Here is a 22,168-nt window from a genome sequence, read left to right as displayed (position 1 = left end):
CTCCCTTATACAGATAAAGAAACTGAGGCTCAGAGTGGTTGAGATGTGCCCAAAGTGGGAAGTTATTACTTATTTAACAAATTCAGTTATCTGTTCATTCATTCAATAAGCATTGGTGATGTGGTTGGTTCTGAATATCAGTGGTGAACCAAGGAGAGCTAGACCCACCCCTCACAGAGACTACTGTCCAGTGGGGAAGACAAATATTATCTATCTATCTATCTATATATATATATAATGTTTTCCATGTATATATATATATGTATATATATATGGAAAACAATACATCCTTTGAGAAGAAGTTTCAAGTGAGAGTGATTGGAGAGCACCTAGGATCTATAGTTGGGATTGTCCTCTGGCCCCATGCAGGCTTGTGCCCAGGTTTTAGGGGGGAGGTACCTTCAGTCAAAACTTCCAATGCAGCACATAGGACTGCTGTGCCCCGAGTCTGCAGGGAGCACGGCAGGGAAGAGGAGCAACATGGTGGACTCTAAAGGGTGATGGAAGAGACCGTTGATGTGCACGTGTGAGACACCCTTGGGGGTGCTGGGAAGGGAGGTTGGAGTGGCTACCGTTCTGTAGGGGAGAAAAATCTGAGCTGAGAAATGCAATTTTGTGCTCTAATTCTGATACTAATTTTACTTCTGTTTTTTTACAAAGTTCAGTGTTAGGGAGAGCAGGTTTCCCGGAGGGTGAAGCGCAGGGCTGCCCTGTTGATTCAGACCATGGTACCCAGAGTGTGCAGAATCTGTCCTTGTGGCCATGTGCTTTCCCTGGGTGGGTGTGGTGCAGAATGGGCTCTGTGCTGGCGAGAGATTGGGTGAAAGCACTGGGCATCAGGAAGGCTCAAAGACAGGTTCAGTATTCCCTAAGACCAACTATTCCCCCTTATTGCTTTGATAAGGGCTGATCCTAGGAGGCATGTTATTCATAGTGATGATTTCTTTGTTAGTTTAAGGTTTTGTTGCAAGCAACAGAAGCAGATCCTGTCTAATGCAACCAGTTGATTGAGAAATCTCAATTCACTGAGATATTAACATCAAATGTTTTATTTCATCCAGCTATACTAGTGATTCTCAAACCTTAATGTAGTTATTATTATTAATTTTTTTTTGTGGTACGTGGGCCTCTCACTGTTGTGGCCTCTCCCGTTGCGGAACACAGGCTCCGGATGCGCAGGCTCAGCTGCCATGGCTCATGGGCCCAGCCGCTCCGCAGCATGTGTGATCCTCCCGGATCGGGGCACGAACCCGTGTCCCCTGCATCGGCAGGCGGACTCTCAACCACTGCGCCACCAGGGAAGCCCCTTAATGTACTTATGAATCACCTGGGGATCATGGTTAAATGCAGATTCTGGTTCAGCTGGTTTGGGCTAAGGGCAGACGTTCTGCTTTTCTAACAAGCCAATGCTGCCAGTCTGTGGACTGCACTTGGAGTAACAAGGAAATCTACCTTATGCAATGCCCCTTGCCCCTTTGTGATTCTGGAAACATGATCCTTGTTTTATTTTCACACTTTCCAACAGTTGCATGTTCTACTCGTTCTGGAAGTCAAAGCTTATTCCTCCTATTCATTATTTTAAAAACTTAAAATAAAGGTTTTAAGAATTTATTAGTCTCAAACATTTTGGACAAATCCTTCTCTTTCTCCAGTGTAGGTTAGAGCTGCGGTCCTGCCTTCTTAGACTGGGAAGGAGGTGTGAGGTCTGGTCCTGAGGTTTCCCCCTCTCCCACCAAGTGCATCTCATCAGGGGTCTCCCTGGAGACAGACAGGGAAGGGAGGCAGGGAGGGGAAGGCTCTCTCCTTAGCCTCCTCCACGCTGACCATGGGAAGTGCTGCAGACACTATTCCGCTTCAGGCAGCTCCAGCCATCGCTGGAGCCCTTTGCTGGTTTCTCCATGACCGTGCTGTGTGGGGTTTGGGGGAAGTGCTCACCGTGGCCCCTCCATCTCTTGGGAACCTACCAGAGGGGCAGGTTTACCTCCCTTTGGCTCCTGGAGGTATATCCCAGTGGCCCTTTCACCAGGCTGGGCATCCTCTCACATGGCCCTGGAACCAGTTATTCCTGTGGAACCAGCCTCTGTGTCTGGTGCTGGGTCCTGGCTATGGGGCTGGTTGAGTGGAGTGGCCATTCCTGCTTCTCCCACTCACGCAGAAACCCCTTCCGGGGGATACAATACTTGGGTCCAATGTCGGGCCATTGGGCATCCCACAGCCGCCTTCCAGGACTAGGTGGGAAGTGGGCCGAGGCTCCCCATCAAACCGTCTCCACCTATCCCACTCCATGCCCAGAAGCCACTCTCTCCCCTCCTGCTTCCAGGAACCACCACCCTCAGAATTCAGTCAACACTCCTGACTTGAGGCTCGTGCTTCTCTCTGGGATCTTCTCCTCCCAGGTGAAGTGATCTCAGGGAAAAGAGGGGAAGGCAGAGGTGAGTCTCACAACACAATCCTTGCCATGTCGGTGCCGATGGCTTCCTCTTGCAGGCGTCCTGCCTCTTTTTGGCCCTCCGTGGGCTGGATATTTGGATATAAATCTGTCCTTAGTCTAAGCCATCACGTAGCACCAAGGAGCAATGTTCCCCCTGTTCCCTATGGACAGAACCCTGGCTGCTGGCAGAGCAGCTCACCGATGAAGGTATTTTTGACAGCTCCGGGTGTCTGAGGCTGTCAGCTGTGCGCCTGCTACAGGATCTGGACTCGTGCTTGTCACCGTCATCTCTCGATAGGAAACTCTCGCACATTCATCCAGAGAGACCACACACCTGAGCCGTTACAGAGCAGACAGATCTTTGTATTTGTGAAAGCTCCCAATGAATACTTCACGGAGAAAAGATTAATAAAACATCATGCAATTAGCTGCTTCCCTTCAGCCGTTCCATCTCATTAAGGGCGGCACCAGGCACCCCCAGGTCTAACCAGCAAGCGGCTGGCCTGGGCCCTGGCTGGTGGGGCAGCCCTGCTGGTTCAGGGGAGCCACAGCCCCAGTTTTGCATTGTCTGGAGAAGAATTTTCTCCGCTAAGTGATGTGATAAATGGGGCTGGCTCTCGGCAGGACAGCTTTCAGCAGTCGCACCTTTATCTGTATCCCAGATTTTTCCCTTCATTTACTCGTTTATTCATTTATAGTCTTCTGTGTGCTTGGTGCCGTGCTAGGTGCCGGGTAAGGAGCAGCGGTCTGTAGCTCCACTTCCGAAGCCCCTGCCGGATGGATCCCGTCAAAGGCTTCTTCTGAGCCGCCTCCTGTCTGGTGCCCTCCCCCCATCCTCCTGCCTGCTCAGCTCTCATCTTCCACCCCGTGAAGACCCTGAAGGGTTCATCCCGTGTTTTGTGCCTTTGCTCTCGTTCTGTACGAGGCCCCCTCCCAGGCTTCCTTCCCTGCATCCCAAAGCTGTACAAAGAGACCCTGTCTCCTCTCCGCTTCATGAAGAACGACATGGAAAAGGCAGTGATGGGGGCCATGAAAACCCCGTTTCAACGCCTCCTTCTTACCTGGGCTAAGAAGAATCACGTGAAGCTAGCCTTTCTCGTCTGAGACTTTGTTTTCTGTTTGGTCGTGTTTTCTTTTCTCTGGAGTAGAATGGTTAGGAGAGGAAAATAGGTTTGAACGTGAATCTCAGGTCCTAGGAGGGTAGCAGGTAGCCTTGGGCAGGTGGCCGCATCTCCGGAAGCCTCAGGGTCCCGCCCTGTGGAAAGAGGAGGACAGTGCTGACCGCACAGTGTGGCGGAAGGTTTCACAACCTACACTTTCTGGAAGGGAAGCTGCGACGGTTACGGTTTGGGTAGTGCTGGGTGGGCATCAGACCCAGAGGCGCTGGGCTGAGTGGCCAGGTCTGCCAGCCCCTAGGGGACAGGTCCATCCCTCTGATGCAGGACACTGGCACTTTTCTGCCTTTTGTTGCCATCTTTAAATGGTGACACTGTCCCTGCTTCCAGCCTGGTGTCCCTGTGTGAGGCTGTGGCCTTGGTCTGGGATCGGCATGTTGACATGGTGCCCCGGCCCCAGAGACAGGAGCTGACAGCGCCTCCTGGCTCCCATCAGACTGAATCAGCTCGCGGCCTCCCGAGCAGGCTGTGACCCCTGTGAAGCCCGGTTAGACCCGTGGGATCGAGAGCATCGGGCTGGAATGTCACGCCTGGCAGCTTGACAGTCCATTCATGTGTCAGGCCGCCTTCTCTGAGCCCTTCTAAGCTGGAGGCAAGAGAACCGGGCCTCAGTGAAACATCTTGAGATCCAGAGTGACAGAGGAGGGGATGTACTCATAGCTTTGTTTGATCACCCCACACAGGCAGTTTGGATCGCTGTAAAGTGAACGGATTAGGACATGCAATTATCTGGATGATCGCTTCAGCTCACTAGCCAACTTCACCTCCGTGGATGAGAGAGAGAGGAGGGGGAGGGGCAGAGGAAGAGGAAGGGGGAGGGGGAGAGGGGGGGAGAGAGAGAGAGAGAGAGAGAGAGAGCGGGAGAGAGGACAAAGTAGGAAGGTTGGTTTGGTTTGGACTAGGTCGTGGTGGTCTTCCATGAAGATGGAGAGTTTGGGCTCTGTGCACCCACCCCAACCCAGTGCAGTTGGAATCATCGGACAGTTTGGATCACAGACATGATGAAAGCAGATGAGTTTGTTGGGAAGGTCATCGAAGGTCATTGTAGCGAATGCTGTTGCTACCCAGCCTAAATCTCTTGTTTATGTTGGGGCCATCTCCCAGCTTCTGAGTGTTCGCTGCTAATAGCTCACAGCTGTCGCCTTTTTCTAAAGCCTTGTCCTCGGCCAAACTGAGCCACTCTGCCTGAAAAATAACACGCCCTGCCCGCCGCCTCCCGTCGATGGCTGACACTCAGAGGAGGCAATCAATCCACTTTGCCTCAGGGTGGCACCAGCTCTGGTACAACTAGTGCCTCTGAACTTACCTGAGGGCTCAAGCGTAGAGCACATCCTTGTTGGTTCCTCCCTCGGCCTCATCCTGCTTTGCTCAGCTCCGTTCTTTGAGAGCATCCCCCCGATATATCACTTGAACAAGAATCCCCATCTTAAGCTTTGCCTCTGGGAAACCTGACCTGTGCAGTCATTGTGCACAGGAGAGTGGTAACCTAGTGCTGGGGAGATGAGGCAGGAGGCTCTGCAATGGTTCAGGCAGAAGTTGATAAGGTCAAGACCAGGGAAAGTGGCAATGAAAAGAGAGAGTAAGAGAGAGATGCCAGAGACATCAGGATGGGTGATGTACCAGGACCCCTGGGTAAGGGGGTGAAGGAGAGGGCAAACATGACTGATACTTCAAGTGGAGGTGAGTGAGGGCACCTGTGGTGATGCCACAGGTTAATGAAAGAAGCAATGTTTACTGTGCCCTTTCCTATCTCTGGCTCACTTCTCCCATCTTCTCTGGGCCTGTCCCTGTGGCAGCTGCCCCTCTTCCTGGACTTGTTTAGGGTCACAGTTGTACCCTGCACGGCCATCTCCATTCCTCATGTGTGCCATGTCTCTCCAGCTAGATGGTCATCTCCGTGGCTTCCAGGACTGTGCTTTTCTGTGCAGAACTCCACGTGTGTTTTTCATATGTTAAGAGACTAAAGAGATGTTTGTTGACTAATTGCTAGGTTAGCTCTTAAGACTTCCTCCAAACCTTGGTGAGTCCTTCCTGGCCAGTTTGAGGTTTTCAAAGCTATAATGTCGTGACCTGTAGACCCTGGTTTCTACACCATTAACTTATTTCTGTTTCTTCTCAACTTCATTGAGGAATAATTTATTTCAGATAAACCACATCTTTGAAGTGTGTGGTTCAATGAGTTTTATCCGTTATGTACATTCATAAAACCATTATCACAATTAAGACAAAAAGCATTTTCATCACCTGCATTCCATCCCCCTTTGCCCCCGGCTCCCTGTAATCACTGATATATTTTTGTCACTTATAGAATAGTTTGTATTTTACAAAAATGGAATCATGTAGTACATGTTCTTTTGTGTTTGGGTTCTTTTACTCAGCACAGTGTTTTGAGATTCATTCATGTTGCTGAGTGTATTAGCAGTCCATTCCTTTTTTTTAAAAAAAAAATCACACTTAATTTTGGGATAATTGTAGATTCGCATGCAGTTGTAAGAAATAGTACAGAGAGGTGCTGTGTACCCTTTACCCAGTTTCCTCCAATGGTAACATCTTGCAAAAATGTAATACACCATCACCAACAGGATACTGACATTGATAGCCAGTCCTCACAGGTTGGAAATCCCTCAGGTTGCCCTTGCTAGCCACATCCCCTTTCTTCACTCCCCCCCCCCCCAATTTTAACCCCTAGCAACCACTAATCTGTTCTCCATATCTACAACATTGTCCTTTTCAGAATGTTATATTAATGGAATTGTTTGTATCACAGTATGTAACCTTTTGGGAGTGCTTAAAAAAAAAAGGATTTATTTTTTTAGCGCAGTTTTAGGTTCACAGCAAAATCGAGTGGAAGGGCAGAGGTTTCCCACGTGCCCCCTGCCCTCACACAAGGATAGTCCCCCCATTATCGACGTCCCCCACGAAGTGATACATTTGTTACAATTGATGAACTTGTGTTGACACATCATAATCAGCCAAAGTCCATAGTTTACAGGGGGTTCCCTCTTGGTGTTGTATATTCCCTGGGTTTGGACAAATGTATAATGGCCTCTGTCCACCATTATCGGGTCACACAGCGTAGCGTCACTCTCCTAAAAACCCTTTGTCCTCTGCCTATTCTCCTTTCCCCTCCCCCCCATCCATGGCAACCATGGATCTTTCTATTGTCTCCATAGATTTGCCTTTTCCAGAATGTCATGTAATTGGAATCATACAGTATGTAGCCTTTCCAGATTGGCTTTTTTTTTTTTTCTTCACTAATAATATGCATTTAAGTTTCCTCCATGTCTTTTCATGACTTGAGAGCTCATTTCTTTTAGACAATATTCCATTGTCTTTATGTACCACAGTTTATTTATCCATTCACCAACTGAAGGACATCTTGGTTGCTTCCAGGTTTTGACAATTATGAATAAAGCTGTCATAAAGATCCATGTGCAGGTTTTTGTGTGGACATAAGTTTTCAGCTTCTCTGGGTAAATACCAAGGAGTGGAATTGCTGAATCATATGGTAAGAGTGTTTCATTTTTTAAGAAACTGCTAAACTGGCAGAAGCATTACAGTTAGAGAAGACAAATTCATATCCAAAATAAATACCTAGTCCAGTGAGAACATGTTGCCACCCGCCCCATGATGAAATGGGTGCAATATAATCAACTTGCCACTAGGTGGCTGTCTAATTCCCTTAGGGAATTGTGCCACACTAGGAGCTTGGGGCTGGGCTCTTCTGCTGGTAAGTTAGACCCTTGGTAACAGCAGTAACCAAGTCAGCCTTAGTGAGGGGAAGTTCATGTTGTTGAGCTTGTGTATAGCTGCCATCCTGCCAACATGCCCACTTCATACATCATCTATAGAGCAAACATTGGGGATGATTGATATCCACAGAACATTCCACCTTGTCCGTGTTATGAAGAGTCTCCTCTGCAGTGGATGTCCTTTGGTGAGCATTCACATGGAACATAAATATCTTTCACAACATTTAGTACGTTTTTGGTCACTGTTTCTTTAAATATTTGTTTTCTGTTCCAATCTCTTTCTAATTCTGGCGCTCCAATGTCACAAATGTTAGACCTTCTGATATTTTCCCATAGGTTCTTGATGCTGTATTCATTTTCAAAATGTTTTATTTTCTTTGTTGTTTAGATCAAATAATTTCTACTGATCTGTTTTTAAGTTTGCTGACTCTTTCCTCTGTCCTCTGCATTCGGTTTTTGAGCTCATTCAGTGACTTTTAAATTTCATAGATTCATAGTCTCCTTTTTAGTTCTCAAGTTTTCATTTTAAAAATAGTTTTTATTTTTCTGCTCGTATTGTCTACGTTTCCATCCATTTTGAGAGTATTACCTTCACCTCATGGAACATGTTTATAATAGTTCTTTTGTTTGTTTGTTTGTTTGTCTTTTGGGTTTTTTTTTTTTGCGGTACGCGGGCTTCTCACTGTTGTAGCCTCTCCCGTTGCGGAGCACAGGCTCCGGACGTGCAGGCTCAGCGGCCATGGCTCACGGGCCCAGCCGCTCCGCGGCACATGGGATCTTCCCGGACCGGGGCACGAACCCGTGTCCCCTGCATCGGCAGGCGGGCTCTCAACCACTGCACCACCAGGGAAGCCCTATAGTAGTTCTTTTAAAGTATTTGTCTGACGATTCCAACATCTGGATCATCTGAGAACTGACATCTGTTGATTGTGTTTTCTTTTGAGAATTGGTAACATTGCCCTGATTCTTTGTGTGCTGAGTACTTTGGAACACTATGTGGTGAATCTTTGGGTCCTGTTAAATTCTCTGCAGAATGTTGATTTTATTGTCTTAGCAGGCAATCAATCTGATTGGGTTCAAACTGCAAGTTCTTTCTTGCCATCTGTGGCAGTGGTTCCAATGTTTATCTGGGTTTCAAAGACTTTGTTATGCTGCTTTGGGTCTATTCCATGCATGTCCCTATCTAGGGCATGGGCAGTGGATGATACTGTAGTTCACATTTCAGAGTCTTGGCTATGACGCTTTGGGTTGATGCTGTGCATGTACAGCTTAGAGGTGATCCTGGTGCTTGTGACAGAATAAAGGGATCTCCCTCTGCAGCCCTCTCCTCTCTAAGATTTCCTCCACACTCTTCGCTCTCCAGAGCCCTTTTCCCAGGTCCTCTGCTGTGTTTTTCTCTGGTGTTTTAGGACCCCTGTCTGCTGTATAGTTCTGCAGTGGCACCACCCTTTGATCAAAGTCAGAAGATAAAAGAGGGGAAAACTGGGAAACTCATCCCTTGATGTGGATCACTGTTTACGTGTTGGTTCCCTTCCTTAATCTACCTAATTTGTTAACTTCTCGGAGTCTGCAAGTAGCTGTTTTTTGTACTTTGAAGTTTTAGTTGTAACCAGTGGGAGAGAAGGCTGGGGTGGGCTTAATTCATTTTGGCTGGCTCTGGAATTTCCAGGCAACTGTGTTTTTAGAGCTATTGCTAGGACATTGGAGTATGCTGCCTGAGAGTCGAGTGGCATTATTCCTGCTTCGGAGCTAGTGAACAGAACAAGCTGATGATTGGGACCTCGAGTAGAGGGTGCCACAGAGAAACAGAGGGGCCTGATTGCCACAAAAAGGCTAGAAGTGATTTCCCTCTTCTTTTCTACTCAAGTAGGTATTTTATTTTATTTTATTTATTTTTATTGAAGTATAGTTGATATATGTTACTTTCAGGTGTACAATATAGTGATCTGGCAATCAAATATACTATGAAATGATGACTATGACAAGTCCAGTAACCATCTGCTACCATGCAAAATTATTACAGTATTATTGACTATATTCCTTATGCTGTATATTACATCCTCATGACATTTATTTTATAACTGGAGGCTTGTACCTCTTCTTTTTAAAAAAATAAATAATTAATTAATTAATTTTTGGCTGCGTTGGGTCTTCGTTGCAGTGCATGGGATTCTCATTGTGGTAGCTTCTCTTGTTGCAGAGCATGGGCTCTAGGCATGCGGGCTTCAGTAGTTGTGGCACGTGGGCTCTAGAGCGCAGGCTCTGTAGTTGTGGTGCACAGGCTTAGTTGCTCCATGGCATGTGGGATCTTCCCAGACCAGGGCTCGAACCTGTGTCCCCTGAATTGGCAGGCAGATTCTTAATCACTGCACCACCAGGGAGGTCCCCCTGATCACTTTTTAATTGGATTTTTTTTTATACTGAGTTGTGTGATTTCTTTATATAATTTGCATATTAATGCTTATCAAATTTATCATTTGCAAATATTTTCTCCCGTTCAGTAGGTTGCCTTTTGTTTTGTTCATGCTTTCCTTTGCTATGCAAAAGGTTTTTTACTTTGATATAGTTCCATTTATTTATTTTTGCTTTTGTTGCCCTCGCCTGAGGAGACAGATCCCTCAAAATATTGCTAAGACTGATGTCAAAGAGTGTGCTGTTTCTGTTTCCTTCTAGGAGTTTTATGGTTTCAAGTCTTACATTTAAGTCTTTGATCCATTTTGAGTTTATTTTTGTATATGGTGTAAGAAAACGGTCCAGTTTGATTCTTTCGCATATAGCTGTCCAGTTTTCCCAACACCATTTATTGAGGAGACTGTCTTTTCTCCATTGTATATCCTTGCCTCCTTTGTTGAAGATTCATTGATCATATAAGCGTGGTTTTATTTCTGGGCTTTCTAGTCCATTGATCTACGTGTCTGTTTTTGTGCCAGTACCAAGAGCTTTGCGGTATAGTTGGAAATCAGGGAGTGTGATACTTCCAGCTTTGTTCTTCTTTCTCAAGGTTGCTTTGGCTATTCGGGGTCTTTTGTGGTTCCATGCAAATTTTAGGATTATTTGTTCTACTTCTGTGAAATATGCCTTTGGATATTTTAGGAATATTAATTCTTCTAATCCATGAGCATGGTATATCTTTTCATTTATTTGTATTGTTTTCAATTTCTTTTATCATTGTCTTATTGTTTTCACAGTACAGGTCTTTTACCTCCTTGGTCAAATTTAGTTCTAGGTATTTTATTCTTTTTGATGAAATTGTAAACAGGATTGTTTTCTTAATTTCTCTTTCTGATAGATTGTTATTAGTGTATAGAAATGTTACAGATTTCTGTATATTAATTTTGTATCCTGCAACTTTACTGATTTCATTTATCGATATTAGTTCTAACAGTTTTTGGAGGGAGTCAATAGGATTTTCCATATATAGTATCATGTCATCTGCCAATGGTGATAGTTTTATAGAAGTGACTTCCTTGATCACTTGTAAGCAGATTTCTGTTTGTTTTAGGAACATGCTACGCATGTCATTTGCTACCAGATTCTTTGGAAATAGGAGATTTTTGCTTAAACCATGATGTCTGCTGAGGTGTAAATGGCAACTGGTGCCTGCAGTAACCAAAGGATGTCGTTAGTATTACACAGGCTCTTTAGCTGAGTCCCTGACTGGGCCCTGAAACTCCTGGTATGGCCATATATGACTTTTTCATCATCTTCTTCTTTTTAAAAAATATTTATCGATTTAATGATTTGGCTGCACCCGGTCTTAGTTTCGGCACATGGGATCTAGTTCCCTGACCAGGTTTCGAACCCGGGCCCCCTGCATTGGGAGCAAGGAGTCTTAACCACTGGACCACTGGGGAAGTTCTGATTCTTTTCTTCTTATAAGAACAAATAGCAGTAGTAATTTTAGACTCCTGTCCTTAAGTAAGGGAGACCAAAACCTTTTGCACCTCAGCTTGGAAGGTTTGCTGCATATCCATACTGGGGAGAGAGAACATTATTCTCATTCTCCTGTTTAAACCTCCTTTGTTTAGCAATACTATTTATTAAATCTTTTGATATATATGTAGTTTTAATCAAAAGGAATTTGTATCTAGCTTTGACTGCTCAGCAGAAGTAAATAAAAATACTAAAGATAAATGTGTTCCTTTGATTCCCAAATAAAGCAAAAGGAAGTTGCTGTTGGAATTTGCCTTGAACCCACACATTTTTGCCCAGCAAAATTAATACAAAGGGTCATAATATTCAAGTCTGCCTTTTCCTGGGACAGTTTGCTTGTGCCTGTGGGGATTCAGCTGTAAGTTACAGGCAACCCCTTTGTAACTGGCTTCAGTCAGTGAGGGAGAATTGTCAGAGCTGGCATCAGGGACTTTTAGATAAGGGGGGTGTTCTGCTAGTTGGGGAAATGGTTGGGTAGAAGGCAGGATGTAGCAAGATATTTCTTGGATTTTGTGTTTGACAGATTTAAAAGGCATGTGAGACCTTTGGCCAGTCTCTGTCACCTAGGGTTTTGAAAACTTTAATTTTATCCTAATTAAAAATAATTGAGGGCTTCCCTGGTGGCACAGTGGTTGAGAGTCCACCTGCCGATGCAGGAGACACGGGTTCGTGCCCCGGTCCGGGAAGATCCCACATACCGCGGAGCGGCTGGGCCCGTGAGCCATGGCCACTGAGCCTGCGCATCCGGAGCCTGTGCTCCGCAACGGGAGAGGTCACAGCAGTGAGAGGCCCGCGTACCGCAAAAACAAAACAAAACAAAACAAACAAACAAAAAATAATTGAAGTGCCGTTTACTCCAGGGAGAGGGGCAGCCGCAGAGTTTGTGGACCCTAAAGCATTAGACATGTCTAAGCCTCACAAACTTTTCATCCTTTCCCTGGGGTCCCTCCTGAGGCAACACCTTCTCATGGGTCTCACTGAGGGCTCAAGTTTCAAGATACGCCATAATGAGTGTTTGAAGGAGGAAGTTAAGAAAAGCTGCCTTCATGCCTTTTTTCTGACTAAGAAGCTTACTAATCAGGGTCCCCAGACAGCACGGTTCAAGCCATTTGGCACAATCTTACTATAGATTAAAATGCCCCCACCCCCCAGGCCCCCAAACAAAAGTCAGAGTGCCAACCAGGGGGACCAGTACTGGGAGGGGGCTTCTTGTTGTAGTCTGGGGTAGAAAGAACCGAAGACCAGTGCCGTGAGTCAAAGCCAAGATCAACACCAAGACCGTGGCACGGGGTGGGGGAGGGATGGGAAAGGGGGCCTGAATCGACAATCAGGAGTCAAGCTGGACGTGGAAGGAATGGAAGTGGTTCTGGAACAAAGTGGGCTGGTCCTGGGTGGCTGCTGGCTGGCACTGGTGCAGGCGAAGTTTACCTTTGTTGGTCGGGAGGAGCGGGGGACTGGTGTAGATGGGCTCGTTAGGTGGATCCTAAAAGTGTAGGATCCAGTCAGACAATACTGAAGGGGACTCTCAGTGTTTATTTCCGTTTCTCTTTGTCATGGTTGTGGCTATAGAATCAGTTGTAAATAAATGACATTTTCCCATTTTACAGTTACAAGTATTGCTTTAAAATATTTTATTATTAAAAAAATGTGCCGAATGGTTAAAAAAAGCACAACTTGGAAATCACAAAAGAGAATTAAGAAGAAACTTAAAATGCACCAGGAATTAGACCACCTGGAGATAACTGTCATTGGTATGTTGGTGAATTTCCTTCCTGGTATTTTGGATGTTAAAAGAAACTTGTTGAGCTTGTGTTTTCACACAGATGAGCTGACCAGGTGAGCCATGCTGGCTAGGTGTGAACCACATCAGCCAGGTGAGCCATTATCCAGAGCAGAGACCTCCAGCTTGAGTGTTGATTGGAGAAATCTCCAGACACATTTGCCCTGAGTAGATGGACCCTGTTAGTGGTCCGACATTATTTTGTCACTATCGTTGGTGTGTTTCATCACATGGAGCATCTGATCCCATTTGGACCCAAGACCTGGGAAAGTAAAGCCCAGAATTATGATCCAGTTAAGGGAATAGTTCTGCTTCTTATGCAAGTCTAAGGAGGCCCATTTTTAAGTCAGTGTCATTACAGTCACTCAGTGGGGGAGCATAATTCTCCAAGCGTCTTCTGTAGTAAGACCTTATTACGATGATGGGTGTAAAGAAATATCCATGAGACATGCACGTCTGATGATAACGAGAACCCCAAACTGTGACATGTCCAATGAACTGTTTAACTGGAAAGGATTTTATCGGAAATGGTGGCCACCCTCCTGACTCTCCAGCTATGATGGGAAGTTATGGAGTGTCGATCATCCTCCACACTGCCCACAGAACGGCTGGATGAAATCATATAAATGCAAATTATGCTGTAATTAAAGAGGAAGGAGGCAAGAAGCGAAACATTTAGCTGAGCATGGCCTTCAGGGTCCCCTGTTGCCTTTGAGAGCCCAGGAAGGCTCTGAGGGTTTGCTTTGAAATCATCCCCTTACGCTGTTGACAGGGACAGGAGGTTAATGAAGAGAGCTGCGGCAGTGGTTTTGAGAGAGCTGGCACGCCATTTCGGGGTGACAATCACTAGGGGGTGTCAGATTGATGGTTCTCTGACCCCTCCCGGCAGGAGGAAGAACAGGCTCCCTGTTACTTATTTGTCTCTCCACCACCGGTTATCTTCCAGGGACCCAGCATTGGGGCTGATGGAAAAGGAAGAAAGAAAAAGTGTTCATATGGGGAGGCAGTGCTAAGACCGTTTTCATGGGCTGTAATGACATCTATTTTTAATTTAATTTTTTCAACAGTTCTAACATTCAATTCCAAAATAAAGTAAAATAAAATAAAATAAAATAAAATAAAAACAAGTGAAACTCTCTTTTTCCACTTTCAGCCCCTGCCCAGCACCGCTACCCTTCAACCTCAACCACAGGAACCGCTGTTATTAGATTTCTGGGTGTCCTTCCAGAGTGTCTTTGTGCTGATATATGCACACATTAATATATACTCTTATTTCCCTCCATTTTTATGTGGAAGGTAACATACTGTAATTTTTTTTTTTTTTTTTTTTTTGCGGTTATGCGGGCCTCTCACTGTTGTGGCCTCTCCCGTTGCGGAGCACAGGCTCCGGACGCGCAGGCTCAGCGGCCATGGCTCACAGGCCCAGCTGCTCCGCGGCACGTGGGATCTTCCCGGATTGGGGCACGAACCCATGTCCCGTGCATCGGCAGGCGGACTCTCAACCACTGCGCCACCAGGGAAGCCCAACATACTGTATTTTATACCTTGTCCTTTTCATTTAATATATCATGGAGCCTTTTCCATACCAGTACATGGAAAGCATCCTTATCCTTTTCTACAGCTGTGTATTGCTCTATGGATGTACCATACCTACTAATCCCCATTCATGGACATTTCGTTTATTTCCAATTTCGCTACTGCAAACAAGTGTCACTGTTTTGTGTGTCTGCTTTCCCCTGGGTTCTGAGCTCCATAGAGCCTATGCCCTGGGCGTTATTCATAACACATAATACAGTTTCCGATACGTAGTGGATGCTCAGTAAATGTGAGTGGTGGAATTCAGTTCAATAGAACACCAGAAATCCATAGAGGCAGCCATGGTGAACACAACTGTCAGCCTGCCCACTGGGGTGATTACAGTAGGCCTGGTAAGACCTTCCTTCCCTCCCCAGCTCAACTCCAGATCTTCTGGGTCATAGCTGGAATCCCTCTATTCCTTTCATCCCTTTAGCTTCCTGCTCTCACTTGTTAAAGAGCAAAAGCTCCACCCTGGTGTTTGCCAGTCATGTGCCTCTCAGTGGGGGTCTTCTTACTCTCAGAGGAGGTCTCCCCTCTCCTGGCCACATCACACATTCTGACCATTTAGGAGGCAGAGGGACAGACACGTACAAGTGAGTCAAGTCATAACTGGCTCTCATTCATGCTGTCAGGTGGTCACTTACTTGGTTGGTCCAGGGCCTCAGAACAGAGACTCTGGGCTCAAATCTCAGCTCTGCCACTTCCTAGTGGGCGGCATCAGGCAAGTCGCTTTATCTCTGTGTCTCCATTTTTTTTTTTTTGAATTTTTGAATTTTATTTTATTTATTTTTTTATACAGCAGGTTCTTATTAGTTATCCATTTTATACATATTAGTGTATATATGTCAATCCCAATCTCCCAAATATCGTATATTAATGCATATATGTGGAACCTAGAAAAATGGTACAGATGAACCAGTTTGCAGGGCAGAAATAGAGACACAGATGTAGAGAACAAACATTTTTTTAATCTGTAAAATAGAGATACTTAACATTTATACCAACCTCATAGGGTTGTGGGTGGGATCAATAAGCTAAAGTACTTATGACAGTGCCTGGCATGCAGTAAGTGCTGGTAAGTGTTTGCTATCATTTAATTGGCCCTCAGGGTGGGGAGGGGAGTGGGTGCCTGCTATCCACTCAGAGACTCTGCCAGCCCTCCTGGGCAACCTCTCAAAGCTGGGAGGGGTTGGCATTCTCCTTACTGCTTTCCTGGGTCACTTCCTTTGACACCAGTCAAAGCAGGATGGCTTGCGTGAACTTCACTAACATTACATGCTCCTTTCTTGTGTTGCATTTGCCTTGTTAGTCTCCTGGGAATGAGCACACAGATCTTTGATGAGTTTTACTTAAGAGTAATAAAAAGTAGCCAGCCTATTAATTCCATCAATTTCCAAGTAAGAAGGAAAAATCATGTCATGATGATAGCACAGGGCAAGATCTGATTGTGGGTTTCCTGTATCAGTGGTTTTATCAGATAGGAAAGGGAACGAGAGGCAGGGCCTACCCTGTATTGTTGCAAGGTTTCTACATTTTTACGTGGAATAGTACAATTCTAACTTTAAGTAGATTGAAAACTTAAGGACGTATATTATAATCCCTACAACAACCACTAAAAAATATGATTGAAAGAGACATAGTTGAAAAGCCAAAGAAGAATTCTAAAAATTATTAAATTAATCCAAAAGAAAGCAGGAAAGAAGCAGGAGAGGAACAAAATCAGAGAACACAAATAGAAATCACATAAAAATGCTTAATCACTATTCAAAAATAAAATAAATAAATCATTGATACAGGGAACAATATGGATGAATCCTTAAATTCATCCAGAAGAAGCATCAAAAAAGAATGCATACTGTGAATCTTTATTTTCTATATCTATATCTATTTATCCATCTAGCTAGCTAACTAGCTATCAATTCACTTGTATGAAGTACTAAAGTACTGAACTGAATCTATGGTGGAAAAAATCAGCAACCGTTGCCTTAGTGGGAAGAGGGCAGGGATTTAACTGGAAGGGGCATGAGGGGATTTTCTTGGGTGATAGTTATATTATGTATCTTTAAAGAGATTTGGGTTGAATGTGTGTATGCATGTCAGATTCATCAAATGGTACACTTAAGATTTGTGAGTTTCATTGTATGTAAGTTTACCTAAAAAGAAAAAAGTAAATTAATATTCACTTTAATTATGGTACACATGCTAAAATATTTAGGGTGAAGTTTACTGATTTCTGCAACTTACTTCCATAAAAAATAAGGTAAATGATGGATAGAGAGTTGGAGAGATGGTAGATATATCATAAAATAATTAAAATCAAATGTCAATTGTAGAATCTAGGTAGTGAATACATGGTATACATTTTTTCGACTTTCCTGTATGTTTGAAAGCTTTTATAATGAAAAATTGGTTAAAAAAAAAAAAGGTGAAACAAACCATTTTCAGATAAAACCTGTGGAAATTTGTTGCCAGCAGACCTGCACTACAATAAATGCTAAGAAAGTTTCACGTGGAAGGGAAATGATACCAGGTGAAAATGTGAATCTGTAAGGAGGAAAGAAGAACCCTGGAAATCATAAATAGCACATACTGTTTTTCCTCTATTTTCTATGTTACTTAAAGCCAACTGACTGTTTAAAGCAAAAATGATGACAAATGTATTGTGGCATTTAAAATATATGTAGAAGTGAAATGTTACAACAACAAGAGTACAAAGTCAGGAGGGGGTGTAAAGAGAATTACACTTTGTAAGTTTCTTCATTGTAAAGGAAGTAATATTAATTTCAGACAGAATGTGATAAGGATATATATTTTAATTATGAGAGAAACCACAAAACATAAACAAAAATAGTTATAACTAAATAGCCGATGAATGGAATGTAGAACCGAAAAATGCTTGATTAACCCCAAATGAAAGAAGGAAAAGAGGAAGAGAGAACAGAGTAGATAAGTAAAAAAATAAGAATTACATTAAATGTAAATGAACTAAATATGCTGCTTAAAAGGCAAGAGAGTCTCAGACCAGATAAGAAAGCAAGACCTAAATCTATGCTGTTTAAAAGATATACACTTGAAATACAAAGACACAAGGAGGTTAAAGTAAAAGGAAGGAAAATATATGCCGTGTCAATACTAAGCACAAGAAAGCTGGTATGGCTATATTACTATCCCAGAAGGAGCATTACCAGAAATAAGGTGGGTCATTTCATAGTGAGGGGCTGTGTTTTGGTTTAAACATCTCTAATAAGGATTCTGAATTTCAATCAGAATATTTGCCAAAACAGCTGTTTTGTGTTTGAGTTCTTCATTTTTTATTTCTCTTCCTCTCACGTCTCATGTAACTCCTTCCTCTCTAATGTTATTAATTTGTAATAAAGTGCTTTTCCCATTTTTATTTCTTTAAAAACTAATTAGCAAAAATAAAATTTAAATAATTGCCCATAGTTTCCTCTTTGTAACAATACATTTGCCTTCCTTTTATCTTGTCCCTCTGTGGTCCTTGTGCATAGGCATTTACAGTTTTTATAGCTGAAATTATAACACGGGTACAATTGTGTGTTCTGGTCATTCTCTTATATCAGTAAAACACCCTGTTTACGTTGCATGTATTATGGCAAGTTTTCTCAGCCTTGGCACTATTGAAATTTTGCACCAGATTTGTTTGTGGGGAGCTGTCCTGTGCATTGTGGGTGGTTTAGCAACACCGCTGAACTCCACAATTACTAGATTCCAGTAGACCCCAAGCCCCTAGTTGTGACAATCAAAAATGTCTCCACTTTGCCAAAAGTTCCCTGGGAGGTACAATCACCCCTCGTTGAGGGCCACTGAATCTGGGAATCATTTTTATTCACAGCCTAACGTTATATACATTTAGTTGAGGACTCATACTTTGCCAAAATAATTCCTATTACTGGACATATTATTTCCAACACTTTCCATTTAAATTTAAATTCCATTTAAATTTCACTATAAGAGGCATGCTCATAGCCATTCCTTCCTTCTAGGCTACTTATTTTCCTTAGAGTAAATTCCTGGGTATGGGGTGTGTGGGTTCAAGGACATTTGACCATCCTCTTTTGAGGACTTTGAGGAGAAGAATGATCCTCAGAGTGATCGAAAGCTGGGGATTTCCATGCCCTGAATTAGTCCCCTGCCAATATAAATCATGCAAATCATTTAGGACCCATCTGTGTCATGGAGAAAAGTGCAAGGTGACTTATACATTTTGGTGCTGGGTCAACAAATCAGTTATCTGAGCTATAAATTACTGCAGTGATCCATAAATCAAACCTGTATTATATAAATCAATAGATACAGATATATGATGGGAATTTAAGAATACTAATTTATAAAATGCATTATGATAAATTGAACCACGCAATAAAGGAAAACTGTGGCACATCCATCAGTGCCTCCTCACCCAAGGAGACATTAGATGCCCAGACTGGCAGCAAAGGAGCTGGGAAGTAAAGTCAATAGACTCTGCATGGAAGGGGAATATGGAAAACTCTTAGTGATTCCTGCAAAATAGATTGCTGATATATATTTTAACTTTCAAGAAACATCTAAAGTGCAGTTTTCCTTTTTTGTATTTTTTTCCTCCAGAGCGTCTGGTGCCTCTGGATTTAAGGATGGTTGAGAAAGTAGCCAAGCTTTTTCTTGCTTCTCTGCATGCTGCTGCTCCAGCCTAGAATTCTTCCCTCCAGTTCTCTCTCTTCACTTATATTCATCCTCTGGTTCTCAGTTTGAATGTCCTTTCTTCAGGGACACCTTCCCCCACACCCCTGACTGGATCAGGTCATCCTGTCAAGGGCTTCTATAGCTTCCCGCTTCCTCGTTGCTTATGTATCCATTCCCACCTATTGTTCATGCCCATGATCGCTCTCCTGCATGAGAGCATAAGCTCCAGAGGAAAAGAGTAGCATCTGCCTTATCCTCTGCTATATATCCAGTACCTAGTACATTGCCACAGACGACACACGCTAGTGTTTCTGGAATAACTGAATGACAGGAGAAAGGAGGGTCCCATAGCTAGGGGCTGGGGGCTTGGAGATGCCATCTCTGGCAGATGCTGGGTCAGTGATGCATAGTATTTATTCTAAACTTCCTCAGCTGTTTTATGAGAACTTATTAAAGGAATGTTGTGGGTCGATAAGTTTGAAAAAATTGCATATTTCATTCCGCACTAGAACAGTTGGGATGCACATCACCATAGGAAAGACTCTTCTAGTTAAAAATGTTAATTATTGGGCTTCCCTGGTGGCGCAGTGGTTGAGGGTCTGCCTGCCGATGCAGGGGACACGGGTTCGTGCCCCGGTCCGGGAGGATCCCACACGCCGCAGAGTGGCTGTGCCCGGGAGCCATGGCCGCTGAGCCTGCATGTCCAGAGCCTGTGCTCCGCAACGGGAGAGGCCACAACAGTGAGAGGCCCGCGTACTGCAAAAAAAAAAAAAAAAAGTTAAATATTGTTTCACTGAGGTCAGGGTATCCAAACAGAGGGAGGTTATCTGGGTTGTGAGTTTTGCCGGATCCAATCACCAGCCCCTGATCAACACAGTTTTCTTAGGCGTTTCATGGTCTCCCCATCTTAGGTGTTCCATGGTCTCCCCTCTGGTGATGCCAGAGACACAGGCTACAAATCCTTTCCTACCAAGAGATCGTGTCTTGTTGGGGATACACATACGTACCTGTAACTGAAATCTCAGGCAAACTCTCTGGGGTACGAAACAAAAATTTATTTTTTTCTAACCACAGCCTTTAAACCTGCTCTATTGTATTTCCCTTCCCCACCTCTCGACAAGAGTTCCTGCAGACCCCGCGATTTTATGGTCCCTTTAACTATAGAAATAGTCATCCTGACAGTCAAGACTCACATTCACGCAGCAGCAAGTCCTTCTGCTTAAATCCCCACTTCAGCTTCTCTGCCATCCAAAGCCTCTCCTCCCCCAGCTCAGCTGTGGCCTGTGACTGAGGTCTTCTTTTATTCTCTCTTCATCTTCAGCTCTTCTGGGGTGGGCAGGAGGAGGGGGTCTTAAAGACAAGGGCCAGACACGCTTACACCCTGCTCGAGATGGCGGCGGCAGCGGCAGGGGACTCTGACTCCTGGGATGCAGACATGTTCTCTGTGGAAGACCCGGTGCGGAAGGTGGGGGGCAGCGGCACCGCCGGCAGGGACCGCTGGGAAGGCGACGACGAGGACGTCAAGGATAACTGGGATGATGATGATGATGATGAAAAAAAAAGAAGCAGAAGTAAAACCAGAAGTAAAAATTTCAGAAAAGAAAAAAACAGCAGAGAAGATAAAAGAGAAAGAATGGCAGTGGAAGAAAAGGCAAGAAGAAATTAAAAAGAGGTTAGAAGAACCTGAAGAACCTAAAGTGCTAACACCAGACAAACTGCGGCTAAAGAAATTACAGGAAGAGTCAGACCTCGAATTAGCGAAAGAAACTTTTGGTGTTAATAATACAGTTTATGGAATAGATGCTATGAACCCATCTTCAAGGGATGACTTCACAGAGTTTGGAAAGTTACTAAAAAAATAACACAATATGAAAAATCACTACACTATGCCAGTTTTTTGGAAGCCTTAGTTCGAGATGTGTGTATTTCATTGGAAATTGATGACTTGAAAAAGATTACCAGTTCATTGACTGTACTTTGCAGTGAAAAACAGAAGCAAGAAAAGCAAAGCAAAACCAAAAAGAAGAAGAAAGGCGTGGTTCCCGGAGGGGGATTAAAGGCTACCATGAAAGACCATCTGGCAGAACATGGTGGTTATGATGGAGGATATGTTCAAGATTTTGAAGACTTCACATGACATTTTATCTTCTCCTGGTGTCTTCTTTCTGTTGCCCACAATCCCTTCAACATGTAGCACAACTTCCTTTCCTTTCAGTTCTGCCAAATGCTACAATCAGAAGTGCAGTATCTTTTGTGCTGGTTATTAACCCCTTGACACTTAGGTGCTAATGTGCAAATGAGGGAACTTGGATCTTGCTGCCAAGGGGTTAACATTGGGAACTTCCAATGCTACTAAATCATAGTTTAAAAAAACAGACCTAATAATGTTGTTGTTGTTGCTATCTGATTCCATAGCAGCAGTCACTAAATTGGAAACAAAGGTTGCAACACAACAAAAAATTGTGTAGTATTTACCAGCACCATTCAGTAATACAGCCTTAACCATACCTCCTTGAACTACTTCATAACTTGTCAAGAAAAGCAGTCTGCTGTAAGGGCATGTGGTGTGCACCTAGTATTAAAGTTGCTTTGCCTTAAAATTGAGCGTGAGGATATTAAAAATACATTGTGAAGAAGACTGCTTATCTCAGAGTGAAGATACGGCGGCTGAAAAGCGCTAGTTTGATACTTAAAAATTAAATGACCAAAACCCTCCAACTTGGAAGCTGAAGAAGGTCAACCTCTCCATTATTGCATTGCCAAGTTGTGGAATCTCTTGAGTGCATAGACTGTCTAGTTTCTATTTATCAGACTATTCTACTGAGGGAGTGCTTCAGAT

The 22,168-nt window shown here is 43.9% G+C and overlaps 1 pseudogene; it reads left to right on the top strand.

Annotated features, from left to right (window-relative positions):
• The first annotated feature begins 20,704 nt into the window (after nt 1-20,704).
• Nucleotides 20,705-21,920, top strand: LOC113612065 (eukaryotic translation initiation factor 3 subunit J-like; annotated as a pseudogene).
• The last annotated feature ends 248 nt before the right edge of the window (nt 21,921-22,168 follow it).

The sequence above is a fragment of the Aethalodelphis obliquidens genome, unplaced genomic scaffold, assembly GCF_003676395.1.
Source record: "Aethalodelphis obliquidens isolate GAN/ISIS:26980383/991018 unplaced genomic scaffold, ASM367639v1 scaffold72, whole genome shotgun sequence".
NCBI classification, from domain to species: Eukaryota; Metazoa; Chordata; class Mammalia; order Artiodactyla; family Delphinidae; genus Aethalodelphis; species Aethalodelphis obliquidens.
This window is presented reverse-complemented; position numbering and strand designations above follow the sequence as displayed.